The 9,898-nt window shown below is 38.4% G+C and overlaps 1 protein-coding gene across 1 annotated transcript in view; it reads right to left on the reverse strand.

The window, feature by feature from the left end:
* RASGRP3 (RAS guanyl releasing protein 3) overlaps positions 1-8,886 on the reverse strand; it is an 89,403-nt gene extending 80,517 nt beyond the window's left edge. The window contains exon 1 of the mRNA XM_015064220.3: positions 8,824-8,886. The gene's annotated coding sequence lies outside the window, so the exon portion shown is untranslated. The remainder of the gene's footprint in view (positions 1-8,823) is intronic.
* Between the last annotated feature and the right edge of the window lie 1,012 nt (positions 8,887-9,898).

Genomic DNA, 9,898 nt, shown 5'->3' on the forward strand with positions numbered 1-9,898 from the left:
GGCTCAGTCAGTTAAGTGTCCCACTCTTGATTTCAGCTCAGGTCATTATCTCCACTCAGGTCATGATCTCATGATTAGTGGGTTTGAGCCCCATGTGGGACTCTGCACTGACAGTGAGGAACCTGCTTGGAATTCTCTCTCTCTCTCTCTCTCTCTCTCTCTCTCTCTCTCTCTCTTTCTCTCTGCCCCTCCCCCACTTGTGTGCACTCTCTCTCTCAAAATAAATAAATAAACTAAAAAAAAAAAAAAGGATTAAAGATTTGATTCTGTTGCTAAAAGAGGCAGAGCAATGAAACAGAACAGAAAGCCAGAAAATATAAATACAAGTACTATATTAAAATGTTTGTTGGGGTGCCTGGATGACTCAATCGGTTAGGTGTCTGACTTTGGCTCAGGTCATGATCTCAGTTCATGAGTTCAACTCCACATTGGGCTCTGTGCTGACAGCTCGGAGCCTGGAGCCTGCTTCAGATTCTATGTCTCCCTCTCTCTCTGCCCCTCCCCTGCTCAGGCTCTCTCTCTCTCTCAAAAATGAAAAAAAAATATTAAAAAAATAAAATGTTTATTTGTTAAATATGATATTTAAACCCAGTGGGAAAAGAATGGATTATTTAATAGCTGGTTGAATAATTAAGTATTAGGAAAAAATAAAGATGCAATTATTACCTCACACCATATACCAAGTAAATGCCTAGTGGGCAAAAGAGCTAAATGTGAAAATAAAACCACACACAGATTTGAAGAAAATCATGTGATTGTTTTTATAATCTGAAAATTATTTTAATCACGGTTAAATACTTTTATCATGAAAATTGTTTTATTTTAATTATGATCACAAAAGCTGAAGCCAATTAAAAAGTTTTAAATATTTAAATAACTAAAATGTAAAATTTATGTATGTCAAAAATAACCCTACTATAAACAAAATTAAATCACAAATGACAGAATGAGATTAAAACATGAAACCTGTATGGTAAAGGGTTAATGGCCTTAACATATAAGTAGTGTTTATAATTAACACCTTGGCAAAGAATATGATAAAGACTTTACAAGTGGGGCGCCTGGGTGGGTCAGTCGGTTGAGTGTTCGACCTCGGCTCAGGTCATGATCTCACGGTTTGTGAGTTTGAGCCCCATCAGGCACTGTGCTGACAGCTTGGGGCCTGGAGACTGCTTCGGATTCTGTGTCTCCCTCTCTCTCTCTGCCCCTCCCCTGCTCATGCTCTGTCTCTCTCTCTCTCAAAAATAAATAAACATTTAAAAAAAGACTTTACAAGTAAAGAAATATATTGGGGCACCTGGGTGGCTCAGTCGGTTAAGCATCCGACTTCAGCTCAGGTCATGATTTCTCTGTTCATGGGTTCGAGCCCTGCATTGGGCTCTGCTGACACCTCAGAGCCTATTCGAGATTCTCTCTCTCTCTCTCTCTCTTTCTCTCCTTTCTGCCCTCCCCCACTTTCAGTTTCTTTCTCTCTCAAAATAAATAAATTTTAAAAAAAGAATCTCTTTTCAAGTAAAGAAATATAAATGACCAGTATAAATAAAAATCAGCTTCCTAAAATGGAGTACAAATTAAATAAATGATAGGATACTATTTAGTATTTCTAAACATAACAAAGATAAAAAAAATCAATAATTCCCAATGCTGGCAGGAGGTTTTGGAAAATGGCACCTTTATACTCTGGGGGCAAGAGTATAAATTGGTACCAGCTGTAAGAAAGATAACTTTGTGATATGTAGCAAAAGCTTTTTAAAATATGTATACCCTTTAATTCATCAGTTCCTGTCCTAGAAATATATCCCTAGAAAATAATATTGATTTTCATATGTGCAGGAATGTTTCTCACAGCATTGTTTATACTAGTGAAAAATTAGAAACAATCTGTGTACCAAAAATAGTTGAATAAATTACTATATATTTGTAAGATTTAGCACTACACAATCATTATAAAGTAATGTTGTTGCAGTATATTAACACAGAAAAATATTCAGCATAGATTAAGCGGAAAACACAAGATATAAAACAGTTTATTCAGTATGATCTCATTTTTCTAAAAAAACCATGTGAACATATGTAAGTCTGAAATGTTATACAGCGGACATTTGAACCACACAAGGGTGAGGGGTGCCAACCCCCCATGCAGTCGAAAATCCTTATTTAACTTTTGACTGCCCCAAACCTTAATGACTAATAGACTTCTGTTGACTGGAAGCCTTTCTCATAACATAAACAGCCAATTAACACATATTTTGCATTGTAGATACATTATATACTGTATTCTTACCATAAAGTAAGCTAGAGAAAAGAAAATGCTATTAAGAAAATAATAAAGAAAATACATTTAGAGTGCTGTATTTATTGATAAAAATCCACATGCAAGTGGATTCAAACCTGTGTTGTTCAAGGGTCAACTATATATCAAGTTTTTAATAGTGATTATCTTTGGGAACTGGGGTCAGTGTTTTCCAACCCCTTTGCACTTATCACCTTTTTTCTACTGTTTCTGTTATAAATGTGTATCAGTTATTCATTTTTAATTTTTTTTAACGTTTATTCATTATTTACAGAGAGAGAGAGAGAGAGAGATAGCACGAGGGGGGAGGCTCAGAGAGAGAGGGAGACACAGAATCCGAAGCTGGCTCCAGGCTCTGAGCCATCAGCACAGAGCCTGACGTGTGGCTGGAACCCATGGAACCTGAGCCGAACTCGGACGCTCAACTGACTAAGTCACCGAGGCACCCCCAGTTGTTCATTTTTAAATGACATCTTTTTTATATAAAGAGACATGCAATCATCCTTAAATGTTTTAATTATCTCCACAAAGAGGAGAAAGCCATTGTCAAGAATTGTGATCAAGAAAAAAGGACCAAGAGCAGCAAAGTCTTACCATCCATTTATAAAACTACACATATCTTCCCAACCGAGTCTCAATTCTCTACCCTTCTGGTCCTGGACCCAATATTCAATAGCAAATCACTGAAAGTAGTGGAACCACCAGGTTCAAAGGATGCGGGAAGAGGAAAGAAGTATGGTGTTGCTTGAGCAGCTGGATTCCGTCTCTCAGAGATGTCCTGATGGGCCTCTATGCCTACACGAGGCATTCCCTTAGGTAGAAATTCCTAAATGGTACCCATCCCATGTACACATGCTCAGAGAGCAGGAACCTCTTCTGCCAGCTGCCCCCTGCCGAAGCTGCCCATCTATCTGTCAGCCTTGTGCCAAATTCCAAACAAGCTGCTCCGAGTTGGGGACACACCACCTGCTGGTCAATTGAGGTACTAAGGCCATATTGTATCCCCACCCCCACCTCCATTTCCTTTCAGGGGACCGCGTACACATTACTTTCTTACTTCTCAAGTTTGGCAAATTCTACCCAGTCTTCTCTTTCTTAAATACATACATTTTTTGGATTCCTTCTCTCTTCTTTTTTCTTCTAACATCTGTCTAGGTATCATGGGGAATTTTCTCTCTCACTCTTGTTCTTCCCCTTTTCTTTCCCTTGAGCCAAAATAAATACCCAGGCACAATGAGTTATCGTAAGAATTGTGCTCACTACATGCCTGTAACAAAGAGAAAGAAAATGTGGAAAAATCAAAGTGGAGAGTTTTAGTCTCTAAAGCCCTTGAACAAAGCAAATCATTGTCAACAAATGAACACATCTAGGGTCTATGTTCAAAGTGCATTGCATTTAAGATTCACCAAAATACACAAAGAAACTCTCTACTCTCAAAGGTTATAATCTCTCTAGGAGAAAAGGGGAGTATGCAGAAAGCCATATATAAGGAATAACAACGATCATATATCATACCAATTAGTATCTATTAATACTGTAACATTTTATACTAATGTAGTATTAATATATAACAAGCTAACATCTGTGCACAATACTCATTGAATTCTGACAACAAAGCTCTAAGGAGATGCTATTATCACCCCTGATGATGACCTTTAATGAGATTAACTAGCCTGCCCACAACCCGTGAGCAGCAGAGAAAGAAAGAGAGAGAAATGTGGATATAAAAGAACCCAGGTCAATCTGACTCCAAATCTTCCACATTTAGCACCACCTCCCACCCACCAAATGATTTAGGGGCCACAGAAATTTTCATAGACTGGCACATCCTTCTCTAGTTAAACCTGCTTACACTCATGTGTAATAGCCAAGTCAACTGTAATGCACTTTGGGGTCTAATTATTGGCATTATAACAGTAGTTGTAATTTATGGATTTACAAGGGAACCTTTTGAACACAAGCCATTCAGAAACTGGAGACTGGCTGCATAGAAATAAAAAGGAGATTGAAAAAAGGGGACAGCCTCCACCAGAAACTGCTCCCATAGCCCAGCCTCAGCACCCTGCCCCCCTTCTTCAGCATCTCTGGAGAAATCCCCAAATTTCTGGACAAACCAGCCCAGGTTAAAAATGGACTTCTACTTTTGGTCTCTTTCTTTTTCCTATATTTTATCTCTCTTCTCTCTCCCTTTTTGTAAAATTTCATTTGTGTTTTTAAAACCCTATTACATATTGGCAAAGTTGTGTTCACTTAATCTAATTAATTTAAATTTACCTTTATGGCAGATTTTTTTTTCCCCTCCATCAAATCACCTTCTTAAACTAGGCTAGCTTTCCAGCTGAAGCTGGATTCAGTAAACACAAGAAGGAAAGTTTAGCACCCTCAACACAAACCACCTTACTTAGCATAATTACTTCTGTAACAAACTTTTCCAGTAGTTTTATTTCTAAACTCTGATTTGACACCAACTGGCATTCAGATTTGAGGATCGCACCCCTATCAACCACAGACTAGTGGTCAATCTGAATCTAAATCTTCCACAATGCCACTGCTGCTTCCAGGACTGCTTTACTTCTTAAAGAAGTTGCTTAGAGGAAAAAAACAATTTCCTAAGCCTGCCTCTGTGCATTTTTTCTGAGAATCATTTAGTGTACAGAAAATAATAGAAAGGCAATTTCAGATTTATAATTTCCTTTGTATCCAAGTTTCAGCATCGTTGCTATTTCAAAGCAGAAAATACAAAGCTGATTCAGGGAAAATGAGACCAAAAAAAAATTAAAATTTTTCTTTTCGAAATATGTGATAACGAAGTACATGGGGTGGGCACAATTTGATCTTTGCAGGCATCAGAGGAAAAGCACAGTTAGGACCTCCAAATCCTCTTTTTCTCATTTGTGAACTTGAGGCACCCCCTTGCCTCCCTCTCCCCATCCTCCACTCTCTGAGTCTGCTGAACTGTACTGGGTTCATACCAAAGCCCACGAGCCTTGGCTGGAAGATGATGCTCAGTGTACGAAGGAAGGAATTGCTACACCATGGTTGTAATTATAAAACAGCCATATTATTTTTATACTAAATCCATCCGCTAACATTGTGCGTGCGGGCCTCCAACGTTTTGGAAGTTCAGGTTATGCCACTTCACTTTTACAAAAGAGCTACATTAGCACCTCCTTTTGCTTACCAACAGAAATCCAAAAAAAGTGAGAAGCGAACATGGTGTTCAGCATTTGGCACATTGCCTTTACAGAGGCAGCGCAGCAGCGCGTAAGATTGCACTGCCCAGCTCCTTCCCCGGGAACTGCCTCCAGCATCTCAGTATCAAGCTGCTGCCGCAGTTTTGAACTGCCTCCGTGAGCCTCTGTTTTTTCTCGATTTATTTTGTGCATCCATTAGTAAGATGTGGTATCAGAAAAGCCTAAGAGAGTTATTTTTGGAGTGTGGGAACGTTCGAAAAGTTTTCCATATACGTTAGTGGTAAGTGCTTCATTGCTTTACGCCATTTTTGGCTTACAAAAGGTTTCATAGGAATGCTCTCCTTTTGAATAGCTGGGGAAACCTATAATTCTAAACAATGTCAATGTTCTATGTAATCGCTTCCGCTCTTCGCTTTATCACATTATCCAAACCCAGCTAGCTAACTGCAAGTCCTGTTTTCCAGTCCTTTGTGCCAAACTACTTGCTCACGTTTTAATCCAACCGTCACCACCTCTAGGTTATAAATCTGTGAGGACTGAGCTTCTAACCTCATTTCCATATCCTTTCCTAAAGTTTCATTCCTTTTATCACACACTCCACTAAACATCGCCATGATTTTCTTACACTGTGTTTGCTCAAACTCTTGGCTGTGGTCTTGGGGTTACTCACACCCTTTGTGTATAGAAAGCCTTTGGATAAGATGTTCTTCATCATGACTGCCTGGGAGCACACAAGGTGACCACAGACAGAGCAGGAACCCACTGAGTAATGAGAATCTAATATTACTGCAACCAGATTTTCTCATTTGTAGATTAGAGGGGGTAAACTAAGAAAGCACTCTAAGAAGCACATAAAAAAAAAAGTGGTATGAAAATTTCCAGTTTTCCTTCATGTTTTAATTAAACAGAAAGTTTTTGTTCTCAGGGCTCATCTTTGTGATTGCCACTCTTATTAGTGAAAAGCAATAGACAAAAAATGCTGTACTAAAACTCTCTAATTGAAAGGCAGGTGAAGGGGAGAGGTCAGAACTGAGAGGTGGGTGTTGCTTCTTTATAACCATAGGAAGTAAGAACTCTGGAAAACTTCTTGGCTCCTGGAGATAAACACATGGGAGGGCGCAGTCAAATGCAGGGGAGCTCAGGCTAAAACAGCTGAAAAATACCAGCTTACATGATGATGCTTTGATAGGTATTTGAATGCCTATAAATTCTTCTTCAATTTCTATTCTAATGGTCAGAATAACTGCATTATCACATAGAAGAATAGTCTTGTTTCCTTTTGCAAAATTGGAAGAGCAAGACTCCTATGTTTCTTTTTTACTTTCCAAAATATTTAAGTTTAGAAAGAAATTTGCTCATTGTAGCAAATCAAATGATATAGAGATAGACATAAAGAAAATTTTAGTAACCTCTCTCTCCTATCCACTCCCATCTTGCCAAGATAATACACACCTACAAAAAATGTATTGCTACATACATAGATGTATGGGGTTCTATTCTTTCCATTAAAAAAAGAATCTGTATTTGATTTTTTCCCCTTAATGTATCATGAACACATATATTGGCTCCAAGGTCAATAATATAATTTAATTTGTACTCTTCAATAGCTGCATACTTCTCCACAGTGTATATCATACTTTATTCACCCTATTAATGAACATTCTAGATGCTCCCAGTTCTGTGTTTCTCTAAGCAATGTTGCACTAAACATCCTTGCATGTTTATCTTTAGCTTCTGGTGCTTTTAATTCCAAAGTATAGATATCCAAAACTGGGATTATTGGGCTTGGAAAATTATTCATTTTACTATACATTTTCAGTCATTTTCCCAAAACTGACCTAAAATCAATACAAAGGTCTATGGCCTTAAGAAGGCCTTAAAATAGACCTGATAAATGTCAACTTAGAGGATCAAGATTTTTATATTAAAAGCACTAAAAATTTCTCTCAGAATTATATTCCACCAGGTATATTAACTAAATTATTTATTTTGAAGATGCTTCCTTTTCACGAATAATACTATTTTTTAAAACCAAAAATGTCTTTGGGGAGCCTGGGTGGCTCAGTCAGTTAAGCATCGGACTTCAGCTTAGGTCATGATCTCACGATCCGTGGGTTCGAGCCCTGCATCGGGCTCTGTGCTGATAGCTCGGAGCCTAGAGCCTGCTTCAGATTCTGTGTCTCCCTCTCTCTAAGCCCCTCCCTTGCTCAAGTTCTGCCTCTCTCTCTCTCTCTTTCTGTCTCTCTCAAAAATAAATAAACCTTAAAAAAATTTTAAACCAAAATTGTCTTAATCAAATCAACCAAAATGTGTCAAAGTTAAAAGTTAGAGCCTAGTCCTTATTGTCTTCACACACCAAAAATTCCATAAACTCTAAAGGCCATTCCAGTTGTAGAATCAACTACTGATAAATTAAAAAATATATAAGCAGGGCGCCTAGGTGGCTCAGTCAGTTAAACGTCCGACTTCGGCTCAGGTCATGATCTCATGGTTCATGAGTTCAAGCCCCGCGTCGGGCTCTGGGCTGACAGCTTGCAGCCTGGAGCCTGCTTTGGATTCTGTGTCTCCCTCTCTCTCTGCCCCTCTTCCTTTCTTTCTCTCTCTCTCTTTCTCTCAAAAATAAATAAACATTAAAAAATACATGAGCAAATGTGAATAAATTATGAAGAACAAAAATGTTCACATTGGACCAAAAATATTTCAGTGTATTTTCAAAGAATGCGATGGTGCTAGTGTGAAAGAGGATCAGTCAAAACCTCACTTGTTTCTGTTTTATTCTCTGGACTGTGGCCTAAGTAAGCGAAGAGCCAGCTCTTCCCTATGGCTCCACCGTGAGACAGGAATAGGGCCCACAGTCCACACACAAGGATAGGAGTGCCCACGGTCTACAGCCGCACTCCTCCTGGCGGAAGTTGGTTTTCTAAACCCACCTCTTCAAAATTATGTGGTTTTGTCATGTCATTTGATTTGGGACTTGAGAGTGAGAAGTTGAACTATATTTTTCTACGTTCCTAATAACAGCACATATACTCCACATTATAGTTAACGAATATCGCTGTACCATCCAACACACTCTAAGTCACAAGCAACCAAGCATAGAGTTCCCTGCCTTAAGAAAAGAAAAAATAAGTTATAATCAACATAAATTCAGGGAATTTGTTCACATTACCAAAGCATTCTTTATTTTAGAAAGCGACTCACTGCAGGATTACAAGAAATGTGTGCACTCTTGCTGCATTAAAAATGGCATTCGACCAACCTAAACTCAATTCATATTATTCAAGAGCACATTTATTAAGTAAAATAAACATGAGTCCAATTTTGGACCTCACTTACTGGCCCAGATGGTCTGCGTCCTTTCCTTCGGAACAAAAAAGTGGGCAAGCGATTCCTAGCTGCCTGTGATGGACAGGCTATTTCACAACTCCCCCCCCCCCCCCCATAAAGGGCTTAAAGCAACCTGCTAAAAATAGCCCCTCAGCTCTCACATTAGTGTCCTCAGCTGAAGGGCCAGGTGAAAATATAAACTGCTTGAAATACGTCCTGCATTCTAATTCCATAGAACTACCATTAGCTGAAAATCCCTGCTAATCCTTCTGACAATTCCAACATTAATAACATTTTTCTTTTTTGACCATTTTTCCAAACTAGTAGGAGAAGCAGTGAGTTGAGGGTTGAGGATGTTGACACATTGGAGCCCTGGGAAATCAGGGCTCTCATGCCCTTATCAGCCACTCACCAGCTGAGTAAGCTTAACCCTTTAAGCATAAAATTCCTCAATTGTGAAAAGGAAATGATAATACCCAACTCGAAAGATGGCTATATGAGCTGGGAATAATGCACTGTATTTCAGGATTTTATCCTATAAAAATATTCAACAAGTGCACAAAGACATATGTTAAGACAAACTCCATGAGACACCTGTAATCACAACAACAACAACAAAAAAGAAAAAAATAGCCTAAAAGTAAAGAGAGGTTAATAAAAACAATCACAATGCCATTAATTCAATGCTACATATGTCATACGGCCGTGAAAAAGATGAGATGGGCAGATGGCGTGGTAGTAAGAAGTGAAAAAAGCAAGCTGCAGAAAGCACTGTGCATAAATGATTATTATTTTAAGCCCCCAAACCCCTCCACTATGTATTTATGCATTTTTACCACAATCATATATGTTTTCAATAGAAAACATCTGCAGTGACAAGCAATAAACGTATATCCACTCTGAAGAAAACAAAGGGTTTCAAGAATTGCCAGTCTTTCCTTTGTTACACTATCCATTTTTGACAAGCACATTTATTTACAATAAACCTGTACTGTTTTTATAATTAAAAATTAAAGGCAATAAAGAAAGCAATGAGAAGTAATTACTGCAAAGCACTTGGCACAACGCCCAGTGGGCTTTGAGG

This window comes from Acinonyx jubatus, chromosome A3, assembly GCF_027475565.1.
Source record: "Acinonyx jubatus isolate Ajub_Pintada_27869175 chromosome A3, VMU_Ajub_asm_v1.0, whole genome shotgun sequence".
Classification (NCBI taxonomy): Eukaryota; Metazoa; Chordata; class Mammalia; order Carnivora; family Felidae; genus Acinonyx; species Acinonyx jubatus.